Source organism: Ovis aries, chromosome 14 (assembly GCF_016772045.2).
Source record: "Ovis aries strain OAR_USU_Benz2616 breed Rambouillet chromosome 14, ARS-UI_Ramb_v3.0, whole genome shotgun sequence".
Classification (NCBI taxonomy): domain Eukaryota; kingdom Metazoa; phylum Chordata; class Mammalia; order Artiodactyla; family Bovidae; genus Ovis; species Ovis aries.
In genome coordinates this window covers 41682202-41708822 of record NC_056067.1, presented here as the reverse complement: position 1 = coordinate 41708822, position 26621 = coordinate 41682202, and positions in this window count along the sequence as shown.

The window sequence follows — 26621 nt, the reverse complement described above, 5'->3', positions numbered from 1 at the left end:
CCTGTAATTTTTTTATTATTTTTATTTTTTAATCTATTTAAATTGGAGGCTAATTACTTTACAATATCATAGTGGTTTTTGCCATACATTGACATGAATCAGCCATGGTGTATGTGTGTTCCCCATCCTGAATCCCCCTCCCACCTCTCTCCTCATCCCATCCCTCAGGGTCATCCCAGTGCACCAGCCCTGAGCACCCTGTCTCATGCAATAAACCTGGACTGGCGATCTGTTTCACATATGATAATATACATGTTTCAATGCTATTCTCTCAAACCATCCCACCCTCACCTTCTCCCACAAGAGTCCGAAATGGCTAAGATTCTGTTAACTACTCTGCCCATGGCTCCCTTCCCCCGCACAGAGCCCCTCCCTACAAATGCTTCTGTTCCCATGGTGGTATCCTTATCTCACAATGCCTCATCTAGTCTCTCTACTCTGGCAGAGACAGCCCTCCACTTCTTCTTCTTCTTCTTCCTTAAGAATGTGTCAACTTCATCCTCAACACTTTTGGAATTGGAAATAGCAAAGCCTTGCCTCCCCTTTTATCCTTGAAGGGATTAGAATATTCACGCTGGGACTGAGAGAAGAGAGAAGGGGATGAGTGTGGCTTCAAGGCAGGGAGTGTGGCTTCTCCCTCTTCTAGGGAGACAGGGAGCTAGGAATAACTCACCATTCACAAACATTCCCCTCGGCTCTACCCTGTGTCAACAGTGCTCAGAAATTGCGAGGCACAGCACCCACCCACGCAGCCCTGGGCCACCAGTGGGGTTGATGAACATCCTGGTTGAAGAATATTTTAGGAAGCTGAAGAGGCCAGTTATGTGTCTTGTATTTATACATAAATATGCATATAAGCAAAAAATCCCAGCTCTAATTATCACCACCCTGCTTCCTCATAGTAAATAAGAAACTGCTCTCATGACAGAGCAAATCTGGCAGAAGGCAACCAAGGTGATAAACCAAAGTCTGGAAGACCAGGTAGCATTTCCTTCGAAAGACTGGCCAAGAGCAACCCAGAGGCACAGTTAGGGACAGAAGATTCGTAACGTGTCAGGGTATGGGGATTTAGGGTTCTCTTTCTTGTGCATCAAAAGGAGGAAGAAAATAAATATATAAATATATAGTAAAAAAAACAGAAGCCAGGGGTTTTCACGCCACTGCTAAATGTGCTGCGCCTTCTTGCCATGGAGCATGGTGGCTGCTTGCTGGTAGGTGATGATGAATTATTATGGCTGGAAGATGGTCAGAAAGGGGGACCATCCACGGTCCCCCTACTCCTTATTCACATTGCATCGGTGTTCCAAGTCATGGGAATGACAGAATAAAAACAGATTAGAGGCATAAGTCTAGGCAAGGAGGAAATAAATGGGAATGTTCCTGGCCTGGGCTTTGTGGGGCCAGTCATGCGGGGCACGACACAAAGAAGAAAGGTTCACTGATGGCCAGAGAAGGGGCTTTAGGGTTTGTGAGACAGAGAGGGCTGTCTCTTGCTAGCTGTGGGAGGGAGAGGCAAGGATCTTTATCATGATTTGTGAGAAGTCTTCTTTATTTCAACAATTGCTTTTAACTTAAAGACACTCACCTAAGACCCTGGGAGAGTTCCTTGGAGCTGAGCACTCCCCCTTGTGTGGGATCGGCTTTGGACTTTGAGGTCCTGCTGGTATAGTCCTGGTACCCAAGTCCAGCCTATATTCCATCCTCCCTGCTTCCTTGCATGGGAGAGAGCAGGCATCCCAGGCTGTTTGCTGCTCACCAACATTACACCATGTTTTGGATGAGCGGTGGAACTGATGATTTCCCTTCTAGCCAGCAATAGATGGGAGACACCAGACACCCACTACTGTCTCTTCTCTTCCTCCAAATTCACATCTGCCTTCTCCTTGATTGAGAAAGCCTGTCACCCAGCCGGTCCCTGGAATGGTTAATTCCTGAAATACTACTGAACGGAGTCTGAAGGAGAGGGTGCGCCATGGGCTGCGTGTGGGAGACATGTGGGTGCACACGTGCACCGCGTACATGCAGATATGCTGTGGCAGGTGTGTGTACATGCATATACATAGAGTCAGACATTCGCTCTGCCTGCATTCAAGGGGGAGAGTGTTGCAGAGTATGCTTGCCATGAATTTTTGATCTGGTGCTCTATGCCATTATCACAAAATGAATATTGGTGAATCTCACTTTAACTTAGGGATCATTCCAGGATAAAAATGCCATTCATCAGAATTTTGGAGAGGAAAGTTCCCATGGCAATCCATTCGCCGGGATGGAGATGTATGGGCATGAGCGGTGGAAATTGAAAAACCGTGTTAAGTGGTTGAAGAGCCTCCAGCAGGAGATGGGGACCGGCCACTTGGGCAGTGCTGTCAGTGGATGTTGCCGGGAGAATAAAAGCCTCACTGCACAGCCTCAGGGAGGGGGCTCTGACAACACAGACGCGTGTCTGTGTCCTCCTTTGACCTATGGAGGCAGGGGCGTGAGACTGCAGAAGGTGCCGTCATGGGATGGAGTGAGCTTGGGGGGCCAGCAGGCCTCCTGCTCCCCTGTGAATGAGGGCAGGGCTGGAGGGCTAGGGTGAGACGGAGGGTACAGGTTCCAAGGTCCAGTGATCCCAGCAGATGTGTGCGGGGTGGGGGACGGAAGGCTGTGGCTGTAATGAGGCGGAGGAGGCAGACTGGTGTAGATTGTCACACGTGACCACTCAACTCCCTAAAAGTAAGAGCACTCCAGCTGAGAGACAAGTGGCCAAGGAGGCTGAAAGTTGTCAGGGGTGAGGTGGGGTAGGCCACAGCAGGCTGCAGACGCTCAGGCCATTTCGGTGGAGAACCCTCCACATGCCTGTGGCTGCATGACCTGCAGCTGAATCCCGCTTCTGGAGGGAGACATGGAAATAGGGAATCAGCAAACTACATTCAGCAGGGTGCTTTCTGGGCAGGTGGCCAGACCTGAAATAAAGGAAATTCCCTAACATTTAACATATATCTATATGTTATATAACTAACATATAACTAAAAGGATAGCGGCAGTGCTGCCTGTAGGCCCAGCTGCCTTAGGTCTGGGACAGGATTTTCAGATCAAGCCCTGTCCATTTCTTATCTCTGGTAACAGGATGGCTGCAACAGCTCCAGCATCTCTGCCCACTCTCCTGTTTAGCCTGGGGTAGAAGGAGACAAAGCCTCTGACCAGCATTCCCACAGACAACTTGCTTACATCTCATTGGCTCTAACTGGGTCACATGTTTAATTCTAAACCAATCACTGTGGAGAGGTGACTGCAAAGTACTGGTTGCCTGAAACATGGTCTCATGATTCACCTCTGAGCTTGTATGGGACAACTTCAAGAAAAGTGCCAAGAGTGTCAGTAAACGGAGTTTCTCAAAGGTAAAACTAGGAAATAGGGGTAACATTTCCAGGCAAAGGGTGAATGGATATAAAGGAGGAAGAACGTGGAGTGGGCACCCAGGGTCCTGGCTGTGGTCTCAGCTCCATCACAGAGTGTCCATGTGAATCTTGATGACTTTCTGGACCTATTTCCCATCCAAGATGACCACTGAAATCCCTTTCAGCCCTATCCCTGACTCCTTTCAGATCCCAGGTGAAAATTCACGAGAACACTATGTTTAGCAAGGGTGGCTATGTTATACTTCAAAGGCCTCTTAGAAAGTCATTCTTAAAATAAAACTTGAAAAAAAAAAAAAAAGGCAATGGATCTCTCCCAAACTGTAGGAAACATGGTCCTTTGTTCTTTAAGAGAAACAAAAGGCTGATGGATTACTAATGAATTGTGGGGTGATTGTGTGATGGCAATTTTTTCAACACCAAAAGTCAGCAAGGACTTTGGGTGAAACTGTAAGTCTGTGATTTCCAAATCTGTTGAGAATAATGGTGTGCAAGTAATATAGAACAGAACAGAAATAATAATAAATGCTCTTTTAAAATAAGCTTTCTCTGGTTTGCTTTCATCTGGGGAGATGGGACTCTGAGAGGGGGTCTTAGGGCCTCAGCTCCTCCATCAGGCCCTTGGTGCCTAGAGAGGATCTGAATTCTGCCAGTTTCTTCTGCAGACACTGTTTGGTACCGGAAACAAAAGAAACAAGCCTTGTGCTTCTGAAGCTTTTAGTCTAACACCCATCAATCAATAATTCCTCTAAGAAAAGTGTGATGAGTGTGATGGGCACTGCCCTTCTTGTGTCAAAGGGACCTAAGTTAGACTGCAGAATCCATGGTATTCTCCCTAGGGAAGTGCCATTTAACCTGATACAGATGGAAAGAGATTTACCAGAGAAAGAGGAGAGAGGAAGCCTTCTGAAATACGAAGGGAATGGAAGGGAAGGAGCTTGGGAATTCTGAACCCAAGTTAGTGCGGGTGGGTGTGATGAGTGTGCAAAGAGAGAGAAAGTGATGGGAAGGGAGGTGGAGACATGGGTAGAGGCAGTGTTGTTGAGGTCCTACCAACCATGCAAAGGACTCTGAAGCTTATCCCAGTAGTGATGGGAAGCCAGAGAAAAACTTGGCTTTCTTACACCTATTTTTTAGGAAGGGGAGTGACTTGATCAGAATAGCATTTTTAAAAGATTATATTGCATGGAGAAATGCAACCTGATTTATATTTTAAAAGATTGTGCTGGCTTCTGGGTTGTAGGGAAGCAAGAGAAAAGGAAGGAGACCAGCAAGAGGCTGCATCAATTGTTGGGATGAAATATGAATGGAAGAGTGTATATAAATCACTTATCTGATAAGGTATCACTAACTAAACTCAGGTCTGCTTGTCTGATGCACAGCAAAGTCAATCTACTGACACTGGGGTGTGGTGGAGGAAAGTACAACATTTATTGCAGGGGGACAATCAAGGAGAAAAGACATCTACAGCTCAAAGACCTGAACTCCTGATGGCTTTTGAGGAAGGGTCTTTCAAGACAACTTTAGGGATGAGAGATATGGAGTCTGTGATCAGCTCCTGTACATTCTTCTAATTGGTTGGTGGTGAGGTAGTATGGTGAGATTTGGGGAATCTTAATCATCAGTTTTCTGATTCCAAGTGGCCTGAGGTCTATGTGCTGGTGGTCAGCAAGTGTCAGCTTCCTTCACCTGGTGATAAGGGGTGTGGTCTCAGTTCCTGCAAAACTACTCAAGTATATGCATCAGGATATTATCTATAGGTTGTGCAATGAAACTAAGTGTCCTTGACTTTGTTTCATGGTTAAACTATTATTATTTTGTCTTTCTTGACTACTTTCCTTTGTTTCTGTATTTTCTTACTTCTCTAGCTATTAACTGATTAGATTTTCTCTTAAGAAAAGGAAGGCATAGGAGGTTAAAGTCTTTCTATAAATAAGAAGCCATGGACCAAGGGGGCTGTCCCCAGGAAGGTCCTGCAGAATCCTGCTTAGTTTCAAAGAGAATTGTATCAAAAATATATAAAGAGCCATAATAATTCGATAATAAAAGATAATGCAATTAAAAATAGGATAAGGATCTAAGGAGACTTTCCTCCAAAGAAAATACAAGTGACTGATAAGCACATAGAAAGATGCTCAACAACCTCGGTCACTGTGTGGCTGGCATGGCTTGTGTGCTTACTGTATCCAACTCTTCGTGACCCCATGGACTGTAGCCCGCCAGGCTCCTCAGGCATGAATACTGGAAGGGGTCACCATTTCCTACTTCAGGGGATCTTCCTGGGTCAGGGATTAAACCCATGTCTCTTACATTGGCAGGCAGATTCTTTACCACTGTGCCACCTGGGAAGCCCCCATTAGTCATTTAGCCTACCAGGCTCCTCTGTCCATGGGATTTTCCAAGCAACAGTACTGGAGTGGATTGCCATTTCCTTCTCCAGGGGATCTTCCCGATCCAGGGATCAAACCCAGGTCTCCCACATTGTAGATAGAGGCTTTACCATCTGAGCCACCAGGGAAGTCCCATTAGTCATTAGGAAAATGCAAATCAAATTACAGTGCTTTCCAACCCAATAAATTGATTGTACATTTAACTCTGCCCAGATTCCCTCAGTGATTCAGGGTACCAAGAGGATAAAGTCCAGATTCCCTAAAACATTAGACTATATGGACGCTACCTCTGCTTTTCCAGGTCTATCTTCCATCCCTTCCCCACAAAACCACTCCATAAATTCTTGATAATTCTCTGGCTGCATCCCACTCTGGACTTGGCTTTGCTTTGCAGGTCCACTCTGGACAGACGGGTCAGATGTCTCCTGACCTAAGCACTTTCTCTGACCCAGGCTTGGAAGCTCCTCTCTATGCATCCCAGCACTGTTGTGCTCTGAGCTGTAGATTTGTTGCCAATGTCTGCTTCCAACCCACTCTGGGAAGGCCTGGGGGGCAGTTGCTGGTCCTGGAGCTATGTTCCTCACACCTCTGTGAGGAACCAGTGGTCAGTGAGGATGCCTGAGTCTACATCCTTCTGAACTCCTGTCGCTCTGTGGCCCTGGCCTCATCCTGGTCTCCTCCCACTGGCAGCCAAGAGCTTCAGGTGCTGCAGAGGTGGGACTGGCCAGAGTGTGAGCAGGACGCTTCCTGGAGGTTGGGTGGAGAAGCCACGGGTAGCAGATGCAGGCTTAGTCTTTTGGGAAACAAAGGGTCCTAGAACAGAAACACAGTCAAAGAAACAGGACGGGATGTGCAAAAGAGACACAAGGTTGAGCCCTAGGGCTTGCTTCTCCTGGGAGGGAGAGGGCTGGGGACTGTTTAACTGCCATCTCCTCAGCCGTGTGGAATTACTGTGAGGCAGGAGATTATTCTGCCTCACTTGACGGGTAACTGTCACTGTTCATCTCCTAATCACAACTGCCTTGCGCGTCGACGTGTTTCACAGGCAGTTGCTTCCTCATCCTCCACAGCACACTTCTACCGCCATGGACCCTCCTTGGCATTCCCCCCAGGGAAGTCGTGGGTCTGCACCCCCACTTGCCTCTGCTTCTCTTTCAGCCCTTTCACTTCTGGACCCTGGTTGTACTTCATTCCTAGATGGGGAGACCCTTGGGGTTCAGGGGTAGCATCTCATCCCATGGTGCTACCCCTACTTGGCACAGCAGGTACCCAGTACATACCGTATACCTTCAGATTGCCTGCCAACCCTGCAAAGCAGATGCTTCTCACACAGTGGGGGAAACTGAGTCCCGATAACTGGGCCAGACCAAGCTGCTTTCTGTTTTCTGGGTCCACTGTTGCTTTGCAGACAGCACTTTTATTTACTTAATATTTGGGGAGGAAAAATACTTAAGAAAGTGGCCTTGACAGGGTGTCCCTTCGGGCTGCGGGGGAGGCTGTGGTGAAGCTCAGGTGAGAGGTGGGTGATGCTGAGATCCTGCCAGAGGACGGAAGGACGAGATGGTGCATCTGAGGCCTCGGAGAGAGAAGCTGGGCAAGGCTGAGGTGAGTCTCTTTTCCTAAATGTAGAAGAGAGAACAGACACATGATTGCACGCATGCACACCTCCCTTTTCTGGGACCCTTCAGTTCTGACTGTCACCTGAAATTGTTCTGACCACCTGTCAAGGCCTTTCAGCATCCTTTGGTGGCAGAGTTGGGCCTTCTTATAGCATGTCAGTCACACAATTGGAATACACAGCAGCCCTGAGGACGCCCAGCACAGAATCCCAGACACCTAATTGGGAAGCATTTTCACCATTACCCTCCTGTGGGTTATCGAATCGACCACCATACAGGCCAGACATTAGGGAAAGCACTATTTGAAAACTTCAGTTTTTGAGTCTGTTAAATTAGGGATGTCTTGTTCTGATTTAAAGACCATACTTTACAAAGACATTTACTGTGGCATAGCTTTGGACAATGAATTTCTTTAATAAAGTTTTATGAGTTTTCTGGTTTCCTTTTTAAACAAAGCTAAGTCATGTACATTTTAAGAAAAGCTGAAAATACCCATAAAGATGAAAAGAATCGCCTGTTACCCCTAATGTCACCACTCAGAAATAAACACTCTTAATATTTTGTTGCATATTTTTTATAACTAAGCTTATAAATAGAGATACATATTTCATATGCAGTAGACAATTATACCAGTCTCTTTATACAGTATATTTGTTTCTTTGACTTTAAAATTAGCCTGATTGATACTCTTCAAGGAGCAGTCATATAATTCCAGGTGCATTTTTCCCCTCTGTGTTGTCCCAAGAAGAATCTTTCGTCTCACTGACTTTTTCCATTGTCCCATGATCTTTGAACCAGGAGACACCCTGACATTGCCTCACTGCAACTATGCCTTTTTTTTTTTTACTGGTAAAAGAAAGTGGGCAAAGGGGATCATGAATACACATAATCAAGGAAATAAGGTGATTTAGCATCTCTTAAGAAATTTATAAATTATTCATGTCTGGATCAGGCAAGATCTTCTAGTATGATTTTATTTTTCTGAAGAGTTGGTTAACAATTCATATACTTTAAGGGATGCCAAAAAAAAAAATCTAATTTAACCTCTGTTGATTTTTATTAGAGTTTTGGTCTAAATACTTGGTCAATGAGAACAATAAAAAGTCTGTTCCTGTCTTTCAAAGACCTGGCTTTGCTAAGCTGTGGACCTATGGTCTCCTGAATCTTTAATCCAAGAATGATATTCAGACTAATATTCAAACTCAAGTACAGAGACATTTCCCACCGTCCATCCAAACAAAATGAAGTCAGCTTTGACTGTGCAAAATGTCGATGAATTCTTCAGAGTAAATCAGCCTTGTCAGGGTGATGCAGAACCGTCAGCTCTTTGTGACATAATATAATATGAAATGATATTGAACAACATGCGTTTGGCACTAAATTGTTAGCGGGTTTTAGCTTTGACAGCAGCAAGTTTATTGCTTTAATCCCAAGGTCTTTTAACCCTCTTTGACATAAATTGAGGTTGGCTTTTGTGAAAAAATCTCCACTTTACTCTCTCTTCCTTTACCTAAAACTGCTTTTAACAATTTATGCTAGTACATCAGACACTCATTTTGAGTGACAAAGAGAAAAAAAAAAAAGATCTATTAGAATAGAAGGGAGAAAAGGCCAACTTAGGCTAAGCAGTCTGTGTCTCTTCTGGTGCCCGCATCACAGTTTTCTCCAGGTGAATACGCAAATTAAGTTGTAATAATGGGTGACTTCCATGAGTAACGCAGGCAGGGCAGCAGGCAAGGTGGAGGACGGGCCACTTCCAGGGAACAAAGGCTCCTAATTGAAAACAGAAGCCAGTTTTGCATTTTGCTCCAATTGAACACATTTCCATATATGGGTTCATCCCTTCCTCCTCTACCACCTACCCCCCATATTTTTAAAAGATCAAAGATGACTTTTCTTTTATAGAAATAGTTTTGAAACACTGCTTTAGTAACTATGGCATGTAAATAAAGACTCCCTCAATGTTATATTGTAATTATAGTACAAGCTAGCCAATGGGTGGTGGTATTGTAGAATGGGAGGATTGGAGAGGGTGCCAGGTCTTTGTCTTCCGTCTCCTGCCCAGGGCTGGCATCTCTACCAGAGACCTCTGTGAACTGTGCTGGATTGCTTTTGGAGAGGGTGTTCCCTGCCTCACAAGGGAGACCCTTCAATTTCAGAGTGTTTGTGATCTACCTTAAGACTCTCTATTCCCATGGCTGGTGGATGAGCCCAGAATGAATCAACATGCAGCCATTAAAAGTTCTAATTTTCTTTGTCCCCGTAAGTATATAGGGTTCTTGGCCTCCTTAATCAATAGAAATTGATCAGAAGCCACAAAATAAATTTAGGCAAGACTCTTTTGGGCCCCAGCTACAGCAGGAGTGAGTGAGAACAAACCACAGGTTTCCTTGCTCCTCGAGGAAGGGTGAGCTGGCCTCTTCTACAGAGTGAAGGTAGGGGTCCAGGGTTTGGGCCAGAGGTTTAGCTTAGCTGGTCTGCCTTTGGTGGTGGTGTATGCAGGTGCCACGTGCAGTACCCTGCCTTGGCTCCCAGCTCTCCAGAAGCTGCAGTTGGGCTTTTTTGTCTTTTTGTATCTTCTTGTCAATAATTTGCCCCAATGGCACATGCATGCAGTTATTTTCAGTCCCTTAGAGTTTCTTTGTATTGTGTTGCTTGAAGAGACATATGCCCAGGTGCAAGCTTTGCAGCAGAGGGTCCCAGGTCCCAGGTACCAGCCTGTCTTACATTCAGGCATTTAACCTCAGGAAGTAGTCAGGAAAATTGCAATAGATGTGTGTAGACAGCAGTGGATTGTGGTAATTACAATCTTGGCTGCAGCATCAGACAGGCCTGGGTTTAAATTCCAGCTCTGATCCTAGCCCAGGATGTCATAGCCAGTTAGTTACTTAAAATCTGTAAGTTCATTTTTCTCCTCTATAAAATAAGGAAATTAGTAGTATCTCCCCTTCAGAGCTGAAGAATTAAGAGATAAAGCATAAAGGGTGCTTCATTAGTAAAACGTCTTTCTGGTTTTTATCATACCAGCATCATGGTATATAAATGTGAAAATCAGAATCAACATGCACTGATTAGTAAATGACAGTACAGGAATGCCATGTGGCATTTTGTACATACATTTTATAGACAAAAATATTTGCCTATTCAAGATATATATTGTTATATATAATAACAATATGTATTGCTAATTAAAAAAACAGATTATGGAATCACATGACCTCCATTTTCCAAACAACTTATAATGCAGTATGTAAAATCTTGAAGGATATACATCTCTGCCTTTGAGATTGTAATATCTGATTTATCTATATTTTCTATAATTTCTTAACTATAGTATATGTATCAAAATACTTGTACTATGAGGAAAGTTTTACAGTGAGAAGAGAGTGTGTTCCTCAACTGATTGTGCTTGCGTGCAGTTGAAACTCCTCCTCCACTCTGAATGCTAATTATTGGCTTCCTTAGTTTATCGATGCCCCTTTAATCACATGGGCCCAGATGTACACATGGCACACCAGATGTTGTCTCATCAAGGCACAGAACCAGGTGGAGCTGACACCTCCTTTCCCTGTAAGTGGAGCCCATCTTACTTGTGCACGACTAACATTCCCTAGGCCATCTTCAGGAGACCCCTAGAGTATAGGTCATTGTCCAGACGGAATGCTGTGGATGAGAGACATTCCCTGTGCCCCAATTCTTCAAATTCTGGGACCCCTTCTCATTTTGGCAGTGCCCCTCTTCCTCTCACATTTCAGCTCCCTTCCCTCTGTGGTCAGGCCCAGCTGGAGTGGGATAGGGGATGCTCTTGAGTCATTGCCAAAGACAGTGGCCGGTTAGAAATGCTTTATACAACTGTATGTTATGATAAGGACTGTCAGCTCCCTGGCTGCCTTTTCTCTTTCTAGAGGTTGAGATCTTGCTAATACATTTCCCTCCAGTTTAAATCTGTTATGTAAAACTAGGCTCAAGCTTCAATTATTTTCCAAGCGGTTCAATAGTTCAATAAATTATTCAGGGTTACAGTTCACATTGCTTTAACCAAATAAACTGATCGGGTTATGTGAGATGATGGTAGCCAGACTGCGGGTGGGCATAGTATGTTCCCTTTGCAGCTGTTTTAAATTTTTTTTATGAAAAAAAAAAAAAAAAAAGAAAACAGCCACAATGCCAACAATTCATACATCAATCATAGCCAAGAAGTAAGGGAAACTCACCTCTCTGCCGTGACTCATGATCAGTGGTTCAAAAATCCCCTGAAGGTCACAGGAAGAAAGGAAGCTCTTGTGGAGTCCCCAGGCCAGGCTAGGAGACGTCTTGTCCCTGGGGCTCAAACTGCAAGACCTCGGGCTAGATCTCTGCATGTTAAGGCTTACTTCCCCAGGGGATAGAGGGGTGGGGATGAGAGGGCTGTGTGTAGTTGGAAGCCTGAAAGTGGCTTGAGCTGAAAGAACTATTTTCAAGGGAAGCTGTAGGGATCTCTCTCTCTCTGCTTTCCTGTTCACAAACATGTTAGCTTTCTTAGCTCCCAGGGACTACTGCAAGAAGGGTCCTAAGGACATTTCTATCTACTCAGAACCACCTCTGCTGCCACCCAAATTGGGTGTTCAGGAAGCTCCCTCCAAGGCCCAGGGAAGGGGTAAATGCCCTGTCCGCAGCTGCCCCAGGCTTCATTCTGTGGTCATGATGTGATGCCCATCATGGTACCCCCAGGGTGGGCCCCCCACTAGCCTTGCTGTTTGGTTGCTGAGTACAGAGAGGCCACACCTTCTGGAATGCAAACTGTGGCTGCGTGTCCCACACATACTCCCCTGGGCCTGATAACCCTGGGACTCTTGGCAGAACGTGAGCCCTTGTTTGTCCACCATAGTGCAACTCATGGTCTGTGGCCTGTGCCCTGATCTTGGCGACTCAAAGCTTATTGGCTGCCTGAGTAAGCATGTCCCCAAGCCTCCAGGCGGCACGGGTGATTCTGACCTTTAAAAAACAGAACAAAACCCTCAAATCCTGTCCTACCTGCAAAGGGAAGCCAAGAAACCTTCTTTCCAGTATCTCTGAGGAGTTCTGTGTGCCTTCTTTCTCCCACTTCTTTTTCTCATTGAGGCATTTGGAGACTCACGCGGTGACTCTTTCCTCTACACATTGACTCAGGTGTGGGGCACTCCCCTGCTTCAACTTAGCAAAAGCAGGTGAAGATAGTAAACTTTCCTGGAAGACTGGACAGGAACAAGAAAGGAGCTTTATTTGCAGCAGAGCTCAGACGTCCAAACCCTACATTCTTCTCTCTTTCCTAAGCAAATAAAAATTTACTCACCTTTCTCTTTGTGACACAGTTCACTTAGTATGATGAATATGATAATCTCTAGTTGCATCCAGGTGGCTGCAAATGGCATTCTTTCATCGTTTTTTATGGCTGAGTAGTATTCCATGATATATATGTACAGTAGTAATTAACAGAACATAGTAATTCAACCAAACTTCTATAAAAATGAATTTTAAAAATCTACTTGCCCCTTTCAGACTATGTCTGAAGATGGTGACAACAGGGGCTCATGGCCCAAGACTATCAGTGTCTTTCTTAGAAAATATTTCAAACTGGAGAAAAAGGGTGTAGGTCCCCTAGCAGGCAGATGTGTTTGCAGTTTTTTGTGGTTTAAAATAGGAGTTCTTTTTTTTTTCTCTCTCTCTCCTAAACACAGATAGAAATTGCTATCAGTGGCAGTACATCCCAGGTTGAGGTTGCAAACCAGCTGCCTTGGGCAGTGTCTGGCTCACAGATGTGATTTTTTTTTTCTTTGCTTGCAATGAATTTTTTTTCAAAGGTTAAAAAATTACTGAATTTTATCCAAAAACTGTTAAATTTACATCTTCTCTTTAAAAATCAGAGGCTTCATTGAGGTCCACATTCTTCATGGCAGGATAGGCCAGAGCTGGTTCAACTGTTTCTAGACCTAGAGCATCCTGGCTTGTCACTGCCTCTACTGGGCACCAAGCCACCTGTCCCCTCAGTGCCTGGCTTCTGTGTTTGTTTCTCCAGCCCTTGGAAGGTCCAGAACAGCCTGGCCCATCTAGGGACAGTGCTTTAAAAATGTAACGCTGACCGTTGGGATTGGGGAATGACATGTAGAAGAAAGAGGCTAAGGGTCCGCCGACCTTTATTTTTGTCTTTAAAATGAGGATCTCATTTTTCCCTTCTGTTTTTGTGAAATTTTGCATGAAAACGTTCATGAAAAATGCTTTGAACTTTTCCAAGGTGGCTGATAAAGTAAAAGTGATAGTTTTAGACTCTTGATACTTCAAAATCCATGAAACATCTGTATTATCCGTTCTCTTCCTTTACACTTGAAATTGGATACTGTTTTAAGAAGGAAATTTTAGTGCCACAGAACTGACAAGCTGAAAGAGTTGACAGTTCTCTCTGATTTGATGCCCAGACACATGTTGACTTTAATTCTTTGCGAGTCAAAGCCAAGGCTCGGGTGCAAGCTTGGCATTTCGGGGGTGTTACCATGCCACTCAGGCCATGCCTTCTGATTGTCACTTGAGTGCCTGGAGTATTTGATACTCAGGGACTCTGGGCTGTACACACCCCACAGGAACTGCATGACTGCCTCAGGGGTAGGACGATGGTGAGAGAGGCTGCCAAATCCCAGACAGGTCGTCTTCGACTAAGGATGCCACAAAGCAGATCTGGTTTCCCCACTGCAGGCAGGTGTTGCAAATGAACATTAGGGCAGATTTGCAGGACTGATTTTTATTCATCCATCTATGGAGTGGGGTGGCCCAGCTCTTTGGTTCCTTTCAGTGTGAAACCGTGGTAGCTTCCCAGTGGCATTCCAGGGACCACAGATGAAGCATCCTTCTCTGGAGACTCGTGGGAATCAGGAGGCACTGCTAGACCAAGTCTCCCCATCCCAGGGTTCAGGACAACCATGTTTAATTACTCTCATGTTCTTTGAAAGCTTGGTAGCTGCTAATGAAGGGTGACTGCTCGAGACCTATGGCATCCAGAAAAGATGCTCCTGTGAGTGGATTTGGACTTGGGTTGCTGTCCAGGCTTCTGCACAACTTTCCTTCTAAATTCTTACCAAAGTATGTATTTGAGTAAGCCCAGCATTCCAGTCCACATCCAGAGTGGTGACATTCCTGATCTTGTTTCTGGCACGTACCATTCTGCAATCAGAGCTCCCACTCTGCCAGCAGAAGCAACCTACCCTCCCCGACCTCTTGCCTACTGCTCTGCAGATGGCCACACAGGTGGGAGGTGCCACTGCTCTTCAGGGCCTGAGCCATTATCCTAGGATAAAGTCCAATCACTTAGCTGTGGGCACCAAACTTGTTCATCTTGAATTCACTTTGATCCCCCTGGGACTTGCCTGGGAATCGCTGGGCAAGCGAACTGCCCTAAATTAGCACATGGGTCCGTCCATGCTTTCCACTGTGTTTAGGAAGGCTTTACTCTGGATTTGTGTCCAGTCCCTGATCCCAGACCCACTCCCTGCGGTGAATACATTTTCACCACATTTATTATTCTTTCCGGTTCCTGCTTTCCAAATTGCCCAGAGACAGGAGTCACCTCTCTGCTCCCTTCAACCCTAAGAGTATTTTGAGAGCAGCAGGCTGGCTAACGTTCCAGTGAACTTGTATGTAACAATCCCTAACCAGCTGAGAATACATTCAGGAAGCCAGGTCAATATATAATCTCTAACAGTCAGCCTGTTAAGCCACCAGTCTCCTTGATAGACATTAATAAAAATGCCGTCTCCAACATGGCCCAGCTCTGGCAGCCCCGGGTTTCTGGCGGGCCTCTGTTGACATGAGGGGTTCAACCCCAACCTGCCACATTGTCAAATGATGTGGCTAAGAAAAGTGACAGAGAGAAGGCTGGGTGTGTTCCCTGCCTGACTAATGAGCTTCTGAGGCCAATTATTTATTTTCTCTGAATCAAATCTTTGAGAACCAGGTACCCCTCCATGCACAATGAATACAGCATTGGGCTCTGGACTCCAGGCCTGGCCTAACTTATCACGTGAGGTTTTGGATCCTGGCCAGATCAGGAGACAAGGCCGCCTTTCTGAGTCCTTCGAGCTTTTTGTGAACAAGATGACACGGAAGGCAGAGGCCTGGGGTTGGTGAGGAGGATGAGAAAGCTTCTGCCCCCCTCCTCTCTCACTTGCTTGCCACCCCTCCCTTTCTTTACAAGGTAAGGAGTAGGCAAAAAGGCTCTTCTCTCATTCTTATTATGCTTTTTTTCCCACTTTACTCTTTTAAAATAGTTTTCAATTTTTGATATTTTAATTTTATTTTTTATTGACGTATAGTTGAATTATGATATTGTGCTAATCACTGCTGTATAGCAAAGTGACTCAGTGATACATATATACATGTATATATATTCTTTTCCATTCTGGCTTATCACAGGATACTGAGTACAGTTCCCTGTGCTCTACAGTGGGACCTTGTTGTTTATCCATTCTAAATATACCAGTTTGTAACTGCTAATCACAGGCTCTCATCTCATGACATGAAGTGTGATTGGGCCGCTTCTTGTGGGCACCTTTGAGATAACTCTGAGATGATGCTTTGGCTGAGCTAGAAGCCCCACGTGACCCTTCTGAGACATCAGCTTGGCTCCTGTCATCTCTTTCTCTGGAACCTTCTGGCCTCTCAGCATTGCTTTAATTTTGATGCACTTAACATGGGCTTGCTTTTTTTATTCATATATGTTCTTGCAAAATATGTACTCTTGATTTGTATGCATGCAATTGAATTTCATATAAATGATACTGGTTGAGACATTGTAGACTTTTTAAAAATTTCCCTCACTTAGCACTATATCTTTAAGACCCAGGACACAGCTAGACTGTTTCTCCCAGGTGATGCATGAGACTCCATGGTTTGCATTCACCATATTTTATCTATATACTCATTCATAGATGGGCAACCCAAACGTCTTCAACTTCTCAACGTGGCAGACAAGGTTACCATGGACTCCCTAGCACATGTCCACTTAGGAGCATGTATGGGAACTGGGGATACCCTTGAGCAGATGCATTTTAGAAGTTGACTTAAAGCTGCTGCTGTTGCTGCTGCTGCTGCGTTGCTTCAGTAGTGTCCGACTCTCTGCAACCCCATAGACGGCAGCCCACCAGGCGCCCCTTTCCCTGGGATTCTCCAGGGAAGAATACTGGAGTGGGTTGCCATTTCCTTCTCCAATGCATGAAAGTGAAAAATGAAAATGAAGTTGCTCAGTCGTGTCCGATCCTCAGCGACCCCATGGACTGCAGCCTTCCAGGCTCCTCCATCCATGGGATTTTCCAGGCAAGAGTACCACAGTGGGGTGCCATTGTCTTCTCTGACTTAGAGTTCAGTTCAGTTCAGTTCAGTCGCTCAGTCGTGTCCGACTCTTTGCGACCCCATGAATTGCAGCACGCCAGGCCTCCCTGTCCATCACCAACTCCGGGAGTTCACTCAGATTCATGTCCATCAAGTCAGTGATGCCATCCAGCCACCTCATCCTCTGATGTCCCATTTTCCTCCTGCCCCCAATCCCTCCCAGCATCAAAGTCTTTTCCAATGAGTCAACTCTTCGCATGAGGTGGCCAAAGTACTGGAATTTCAGCTTTAGCATCATTCCTTCCAAAGAAATCCCAGGGCTGATCTCTTTCAGAATGGACTGGTTGGATCTCCTTGCAGTCCAAGGGCCTCTCAAGAGTCTTCTCCAACACCACAGTTCAAAAGCAACAATTCTTCGGTGCTCAGCCTTCTTCACAGTCCAACTCTCACATCCATACATGACTACTGGAAAAACCATAGCCTTGACTAGATGGACCTTTGTTGGCAAAGTAATGTCTCTGCTTTTGAATATGCTGTCTAGGTTGGTCATAACTTTCCTTCCAAGGAGTAAGCGTCTTTTAATTTCATGGCTGCAGTCAACATCTGCAGTGATTTTGGAACCCCCCAAAATAAAGTCTGACACTGTTTCCACTATTTCCCCATCTATTTCCCATGAAGTGATGGGACCAGATGCCATGATCTTCGTTCTCTGAATGTTGAGCTTTAAGCCAACTTCTTCACTCTCCTCTTTCACTTTCATCAAGAGGCTTTTTAGTTCCTCTTCACTTTCTGCCATAAGGGTAGTGTCATCTGCATATCTGAGGTTATTGATAAAGCTAGCCAATTGCTATTCAGAACTGCTGCACCGGTCACATTACCTTAAGAGGCAGATTACATTCTCATATCCCCACATTTCCTCCAACGTTTGGTACCAGCTTTCTAACTCGGCCAGTCTAATATGTATAAGCAATAGCTCATTATTGTTGTAATTTACACTTCTCTGATTATTAAGGATTTTAAGCATCTCTTCAATGTGCTTGTTAGCTTTAGAATTTTCTCAACTATAAATTACTGTTCAGATCCTCTGATCACTTTTTCCATTGGGTTGACATTTTCTCCTTGCTGATATGCAGAAATTCCTCACATAGTCTAGAAACAATAATCCCTTGCTGTTTTAGATACTGCATGTATCTTCTAGTCTAGCATTTAGTAACTTTGTTCATGGTTTCTTTGAATAAAAATCTTTTATTTCCATATCATAAAGTTAATCCACTTTTTTGGTACCTTATGGGGGTTTGGGGGGAAGTTTTGTTCGAAAGGTCATGGCCAATGTTATGAGGGAACAAAAAGAAGTCGGAGTTGTAAAGATTTGAAGGGAAGAGATAAAATGGACATTATCTGCAAATGATACGATCATCTCCCCAGAATAACTGAAGAAATCAACACACACCCTATTAGAACTAATAATAGAGTTCAGTGAGATAGCTAAACTCAAGATCAACATACAAAAATCAATAGTGCTTCTGTATCCCGGCAATAACCAACTTGAAAATAAAACGTGAAAATGGGCAGTGCATTTCTACCCAGGCAATGTATTTCATAAACATTTTGTGTTTTGTTTTAAGGGAAAAGGTTCTCTGCTGTGGAGTGTTAACAGACACTAGGTATACCAAGGGAAAACTACTACAGAAGAAAGAGAAGCGCAGCAGAGAGGGTGACCCCCTGGACTGGGAGAGCGAGAGGCAGCGGGCCTTCAAAGTTCCTCAAGGTCTGCAGGTTCAGTGTTGTGTGGATGCTCCTTGAGGTGAGGAAAAGACGTCTGCCTTTCTCGCCTCTGTTCCCAGCACCTTATGTCTGCCGCCTAGCTGGCCATCAATATTTATTAACAAATGAATGGTGTAGCATATTTACCAAGATCTTAGTGACCATTCAATGACAGCTTTCTATTAAGTCTCAAGAGAAACTTTTCTAATGGTAGAATTGATTTTGACAGAGAAACAGGCACACAAGGTACAGTGTTTACCATCTTTGGGGATAGGGTATAAAAGTGTTCTTGAGAATAACGACTCACTGGCATTAACTACAGTCAGATTGTTGTGGAACCATCACCACCATCTATCTTCAGGACATTTCATCTTTTCAAACTGAAACTCTGTCCCCATTCAAGCATCCATTCCGTCCTCCCTTGACCCCCTGGCAACCATCATTCTATTTCTGTCTTTATGAATTTGACTACTCAGATAAGTTTCTAATATTTGTTTCTGATATTTATCCTAGAAAAGTCCTATGAATTTCAAATATTTGTGTAACTCAGCGGTAAAGAATCCACCATGGTTCAATTCCTGAGATGGGAAGATCACCTGAAGAAGGGCTAGGCTACCCATTCCAGTATTCTTGGGCTTCCCTGGGGGGGGTCAGATGATAAAGAATCTACCTGCAATGTGGGAGACAGGGGTTCGATCCCAGGGTTGGAAAGATCCCCTGGAGGAGGGCATGACAACCCACCCCATTATTCTTGCCTGGAGAATCCCCGTGGACAGAGGAGCCTGGTGGGCTCCCGTCCACGGGGTCACAAAGAGTCAGACACGACGGAACGACTAAGCACAGCACACGTTTGCCATTTTGGATCTGGATTATTTCAGTTAATATGTTTCCAGGGTTCATCCATGTTGCAGGCTGTGTCAGAATTGCCTTTCCCTTTAAGGGTGAATAATATTCTGTTGTAGGTATATGTTGTATTTTGTTAACCTGTTCATTTGTTGACGGACATGTGGCTTGTTTACCCCTCCCATTCAAAGGCACATTTATTATGTGCATAATCTGGGCCAGACAGGTCCTGGGGATGCAAAAGTAAATATAACACATTACTTCCGTCCTTGAATTTCTCATGGTGTTCTTGGGATGTTACGTATCTAAGCAAAAAATTCAGTACCTGGGAGGGAGTTTCAAAAGGAAGGGTATATACATATACCTACGGCTGACTCATGGTGAAGTTTGACAGAAAACAACAAAATTCTGTAAAACAATTTTCCTTCAACAAAAATATAAATTAAAAAAAATTCAGTACAATCTGACAAATAGGAGTGTTCATATGAGCCCACAGAAGGAAGCCATTCTCTCTCTCCTAAGTGTAGGTGAGTCTTTGGAACTGGACCTTCTTGAAGGATGAGTGGCCCTTCTGACACACAGCGGGTGTCTTGGTGCTTTAGGCAGAGGGCACAATAGATGTACAAAGATAACCAGAGGCTGTTGAGTGGCTCGGTACAACTAAAGGATAGAATACGCGGTTAGAGTAGGCTGTGTGTTGAAGGGAACAGAAGGGGTTGAGCAATCTGGAAAAGTAGAGGCAACCCAATATTGGCCACACTATTTCCTAAAACTCTAGGAAATTGCTTATTACCCAACACATGCACACGTTTCATATATTTGTATATATGTGTGTATATATATATATATATTTCCCTTTCAACACAAAAGGCAACTTAATATACACATTGTTTGACACATTGTGGGCTTTTTAGTTAGTTTGTTTTACTTGGTATACACTGGCAGTCTTTCTATATCCATATATAGGAAGTGTGACTATGTCTTTATAGTTTCCTGGTATTATATTGTATGGATATACCATAATTTTTAGCCAGTTTGTAATGGATAGACACCTAGGTCTTTCACCTTTTTTTTTTTCTCTTACAAGAAGCTAATGAATAACTGTGTACAGACATCATTTCAAGTGCGTGCAAGTGTAACTGGAGGATAAATTCCCAAATGCATAATTGATGGGTCAAAGGGTATATACATACGTAATTTTGATAGATGGTGCTGATTTGCCCTCTGCAGAGGTTATACCAATTCATATTCCCACCAGCAATATGTGATGCCTGTTTCTCCAAAGCATCCCTAACAGAATGCTACCAAACTTTAGGATTTTTGCCAGTTGAATTGGTGAAAAGAGCACCTTGAAATAACTTTAAATTGGGGGGGGTCTTACTAAAGTAAAGTTGAGATTCTCTTCTTATGTTTAATCATTTATATTTCCTTTTCTGTGAACATTTTTGGCCCTCACTTTCAACTTGGTGGCTGTCTTTCCCTTGTGAATTTTTGAGAAGCTTTTATGTTACTCATATTTTATTGTGCTGTTTATCTTTTTCTTAAATTGTTGTTGAATTTAACATGTAATTTTTCTTAGTGTCTGAATTGGTCATACGATTTTTCTCCTTATGGTCAGTAGTAGAATAACTTACTTAGTGATTCTCCTATTATTTTACCATTCTTAGATTTGTGAAATAAAACCCATTTTTATACTGTATTATTTTATTGGTCTAATGGACTCTGTTTGCTAATATTTTATATCTGATTTTTGCACTAATATGCCAAATAAAGTTAGACAGTGACTTTCGTTTGTTTTTATTTTTGCCTAGTTTGTACCAGATTTAAGCATAATTTTGTATTTACTTTCATAAAAGAATGGGAATTCTTGGGAATTTTCTTTCTTGCTACATGCCCTAGAATATTTAAGCATTATTGGACCACCTGATTTTCTAAAAGAATTAATAAAATTTCCCCAGACCTACAACTGCTTTTTATCAAAAGCTCTTTTAGATAGCTTTTTATATATTTTTTCAATGGACATTGGCCTGTTTTCATTTTTCATTTCTTTCTTTGTATTTTCTTCTTCCTTTTTTTTGTGGGTAGGTTGACTACAGGGCTATCTTACTGTGTTTCTCCCTCTCCTAAAGATACAGCTTGTGGGCTGTGGGTTTCTAGTGTTCTAACTTACTGATTTTTGCTTTTACTTTTATTATCTCTTTACCTTTTTAGCTTTGTTTTACTCCTCACTTTTTAAGTCAGATACCTAATTCATTTGCTTTCATTCTTTTCTATTGACCTAAGCTTTAGAGTTTATGACTTTTCCCTCTGAATCCTATTTAGCCATATGCATAGGTTCTGATATATAGTATCTTCACTACTATTTTTTTTCAAAATTATTCATTTCTGACTTGTGTTTGCTCTTTAACTTAGACTATGTCTCAGAGTGATTTCAATTTATTTTTAGTTTTCAGGCGGCAAAGGATTTTTATTTTCTGATTTTGTCATTTACTTCTATTTTTATTACATTGTGATCAGAGAATATCGTCTCTGCTATTTCTGGTTTTGGGGAATTTACTGGGGTCCCTGTGTGGCCTACAATGTGATTGATTCTTTTATTAATATTTCATGGGCATTTGAAAAGAAAATAAATGATCTGTTGTCAAAGTATGTAATCTGTGTGACTCAGTCCAGTCTGTCTTAGTAATTATGTTATCTGGGGCTGCTAGAGTCTAAATTTTTGTCCACTGGTCTGTCATGGAAAGAGTGCTGAATTGTGTCCTATTCTTGGTGTTACTGCTTGTTCCTCATTGCGTCTCCTGTAATTTCTGTCACGCAATTGTTGCTATGCCATCTGACGCAGGTATTCAGAACTGTTATATGATGGTTGTGAATTTCTCCCTTTAGCATTCTAAATGTCTCATTTTAAGCTTTGATTCTGAATCCTACCTTCTTAGCTAGTAAGAGCATGGTCTCTGCTTCTTTTCATTTACATCTGTCTGGTGTGCCTTTGAATATCTCTTGTTTTCTTTTATTTTTAAAAATTTATTGGAGTACAATTCATTTATAATGTTGTATTAGTTTCAGATATTGTTATTGTTGTTTAGTCATGCAGTTGTGTCTGACTCTTTGCAATCCCGTGGACTTCAGCATACCAGGTCTTGCTGTCCCTCACCATCTCCTGAAGTTTGCCCAAGTTCATGTCCATTGCATCAGTGATGCCATCCAGGCATCTCATCCTGTGATGCCCCCTTCTGCTTCTGCCCTTGATCTTTCCCAGCCTCAGGGACTTTTCCAGTGAGTCAGCTATTTATATCATATGAACAAAATACTGGAGCTTCATCATCAGTCCTTCCAATGAAAATTCAGGGTTGATTTCCCTTACAATTGACTGGTTTGATCTCCTTGCTGTCCAAGGGAATTTCATGAGTTTTCTCCAGCACCACAGTTGGAAGGCAACAATTCATTGACGTTCTGCCTTCTTTATGGTCCAGCTCTCACAATCGTATGTGACCACTGGGAATACCATAGCCATGACTTTACAGACCTTTGTCAGCAGAGTAATGTCTCTGCCTTTCAACATACTGTTTGGGTTTGTCATCGGTTTCCTGCCAAAAAGCAACTGTCTTCTGACTTCATGGCTCCAGTCACCATCTGAAGTGAACTTAGAGCCCAAGAAGAGGAAATTTTTTACTACTTCCACTTTTTCTCCTTCTATTTATCATGAAGTAATGGGGCCAGGTACCATGATCTTAGTTTTTTTTTTTTTTAATATTTAGTTTTAAGCCAGCTCTTTCATTCTCCTCCTTCACCCTCATCAAGAGGCTCTTTAGCTTCTCTTCACATTCTGTCATTAGAGTGGTATCATCTGCATATCTGAGGTTGTTGTTGTTTCTTCTGCCTATCTTAATTCCAGCTTGTAACTTATCCACCCCAGCATTTCTCGTGATGTGCTCAGCATATAGGTTAAACAAACAGGGTGACAGCAGACAGCCCCGTTATACTCTTTTCTCAATCTTGAACCAATCAGTTGCTCCATACAGGGTTCTAACTGTTGCTTCTTGATCCACACACAGGTTTCTCAGGAGACACTTAAAATGGTCTGGTATTCCCATCTCCTTAAGAGCTTTCCACAGTTTACTATGATCCACACAGTCAAAGGCTTTAGCGTAGTTGATGAAACAGAAGTAGACAATTTTCTGGAATTTCCTTTCTTTCTCTATGATCCAGCAAGTGTTGGCAATTTGATCTCTGATTCTTCTTCCTTTTTTAAACCCGGCTTGGACATCTGACAGTTCTTGGTTCACATAATGCTGAAGCCTAGCATGCAAGATTTTATGCATGATCTTACTAGCATGGCCTGGCTTCCCTGGTGGTTCAGTGGAAAAGAATTTGCTTGCAATGCAGCAGATGTGGGTTCAATCCCTGGGTCAGGATGATGCCCTGGAGAATCTCTCAGAACTGCAAGCATATCCACAATCAAAGTAACCCTGACCTCAATGAAGAACTACTGAAGCAGTTGTCAAATCTTTCCTGTTTACCATGTCCCTTTTTTTGAACTCCTGTTCTCATGCTGAAGAATGAACAGAGATGATTAAGACATAGTTACTGCCTTCAAGTTGCTGGGAGCCTATGAGGGCAATGATGCCATGGGCACAGATAAAGCTGATGAGCAGTGTGGATAGAGGCTTGTGAAGGCACAGCACTGAACTTCATCTTGGACACTGGTCTTCTCCTGCCTATGGATTTGGACTTGGACTTGGACTGGAATTTATACCATCAAGTCGACTGGTTCCCAAGTCTTCCAACTCAGACTAGAACTACCACTATTGACTCTCTTGGGTCCCCAGGTTGGCAAGTATAGCTCATGGGACTTTCTCAGCCTCCATAATCATATCGCTTCAGAGCAGAACTGAAAACCATTGTTGAAAAATAGCTTTTTCAAGATGGTGGAGTGGAAGGATGTATGCTCATCTTCCCCTGGGAGAACTCCAAAATTGCAACTTGCTGCTGAACAGCCATCAACAGGAGAATGTTGGATCCCACCAAATAAAGATACCCCATGTTAAACGGCAAAGGAGGAGCCCCAACAAGAAGGAAGGAGGGGCAAAATCACATTTAGAATCAAACCCCATAACCACCAGAGATGCTCAGAGGGCTCAAACAAAACCTTGTGCACACCAGGACCCAGAGGCCCAACAGGGACTGAGCCAGATCTGCCTTTGAGTGTTTGAGTGTCTCCTGCAGAGGCACAGGTCAGCAGTGGCCTTGCATGGGAAGGGGCTCTGGCTGCAGCAGACCTGGGTCAAGCAGTGTTATCCAACATAGTCGCTGAGCAGATGGCCCACAAACTTCAGAACAATTATACCAAAGAAATTCTTGACTGTTAAGAAAGTTCTAGGATCCACAACAGATTTCTCAACCTGGATATCTGGCAAAGGGACTGAGAACCCCCAGGGAATCTGACATTGGAGGCCAGTGGAATTTGATAACAGAATTTCCATAATACAGGGGAAACAGACTCTTGGAGGGCACAGACAAAACCTTGTGTGCACCAGGAGCCAGGAGAAAGGAGCAGTGTCCCCACGAGAGACTGAGCCAGACTTGCCTGTGAGTGTCCAGGAGTCTCTGGTGGAGGCATGCCTTGACAGTTTGACTTCACACCAAACAACAGGCAGGTAACACAACCTCACCCATCAACAGAAAGTTGGATTAAAGATTTACTGAATATGGCCCCGCCCATCAGAGCAAGACCCAGTTTCCTCCACAGTCAGGCTCTCTCATCAGGAAGCTTCCATAAGCCTCTTATCCTTATTCATAAGAGGGAAGACAGAATGAAAACCACAATCACAGAAAACTAACCAATCTGATCATGTGGACCACAGCCTTGTCTAATTCAATGAAACTGTGAGCCATGTCATGCAGGGCCACCCAAGACGGACGGGTCATAATGGAGATTTCTGACAAATTGTGGTTCACTGGAGAAGGGAATGGCAAGCCATTTCAATATTCTTGCCTTGAGAACCCCATGAACAGTATGAAAAGGCAAAAAGATAGGACACTGAAAGATGAATTCCCAAGGTCAGTAGGTGCCCAATATGCTGCTGGAGATCAGTGGAGAAATAACTAGAAAGAATGAAGAGATGGAGCCAAAGCAAAAACAATACCCAGTTGTGGATGTGACTGGTGATGGAAGTGAAGTCCGATGCTGTAAAGAGCAATATTGCATAGGAACCTGGAATGCTAAGTCCATGAACCAAGGCAAATTGGAATTGGTCAAAGAGGAAATGGCAAGAGTGAACATCGACATTTTAGGAATCAGCGAACTAAAACAGACTGGAATTGGTGAATTTAATGCCATACTTGGGTGCAAACTCAGAAATGAGAGAATGATCTCTCTTAGATTCCAAGACAAACCACTCAGTATCACAGTAATCCAAGTCTATGTCCCAACCAGTAACACCAAAAAGCTAAAGTTGAACAGTCTGTGATGACCTACAAGACCTTCTAGAACTAACACCAAAAGAAGATGTCCTTCTCATCATAGGGGATTGGAATGCAAAAGTAGGAAGTCAAGAGATACCTGGACTAACAGGCAAGTTTGGCCTTGGAGTAAAAAATGAAGCAGGGCAAAGGCTAACAGAGTTTTGACAAGAGAATACACTGGTCATAGTAAACATACTCTTCCAGCAACACAAGAGATGACTATATACATGGGCATCACCAGATGGTCAATACTGAAATCAGATTGATTATATTCTTTGCAGGTGAAGATGGAGAAGCTCTATACAGTCAGAAAAAAAACAAGACCAGAGCTGACTGTGGTTCAGATCATGAACTCCTTACTGCAAAATTCAGACTTAAATTGAAGAAAGTAGGGAAAACCACTAGACCATTCAAGTATGGCCTAAATCAAATCCCTTGCAATTATACAGTGGAAATGACAAATGGATTCAAGGGATTAGATCTGATAGACAGAGTGCCTGATGAACTATGGATAGAGATTCACAACATTGTAGAGAAGGCAGTGATCAAGACCATCCCCAAGAAGAAGAAATGCAAAGAGGCAAAATGGTTGTCTGAGGAGACCTTATAGCTGACAAAAGAAGAGAAGCTAAAGGAAAAGGAGAAAAGGAAAGTTATACTCATCTGAATGCAGAGTTACGAAGAATAGAAAAGAGAGATAAGAAAGCCTACCTAAGTAAACAATGCACAGGAGTGGAGGAAAACGATAGGATGGGAAAGACTAGAGATCTTTTCAAGAAAACTAGAGATACCACGGGAACATTTTATGC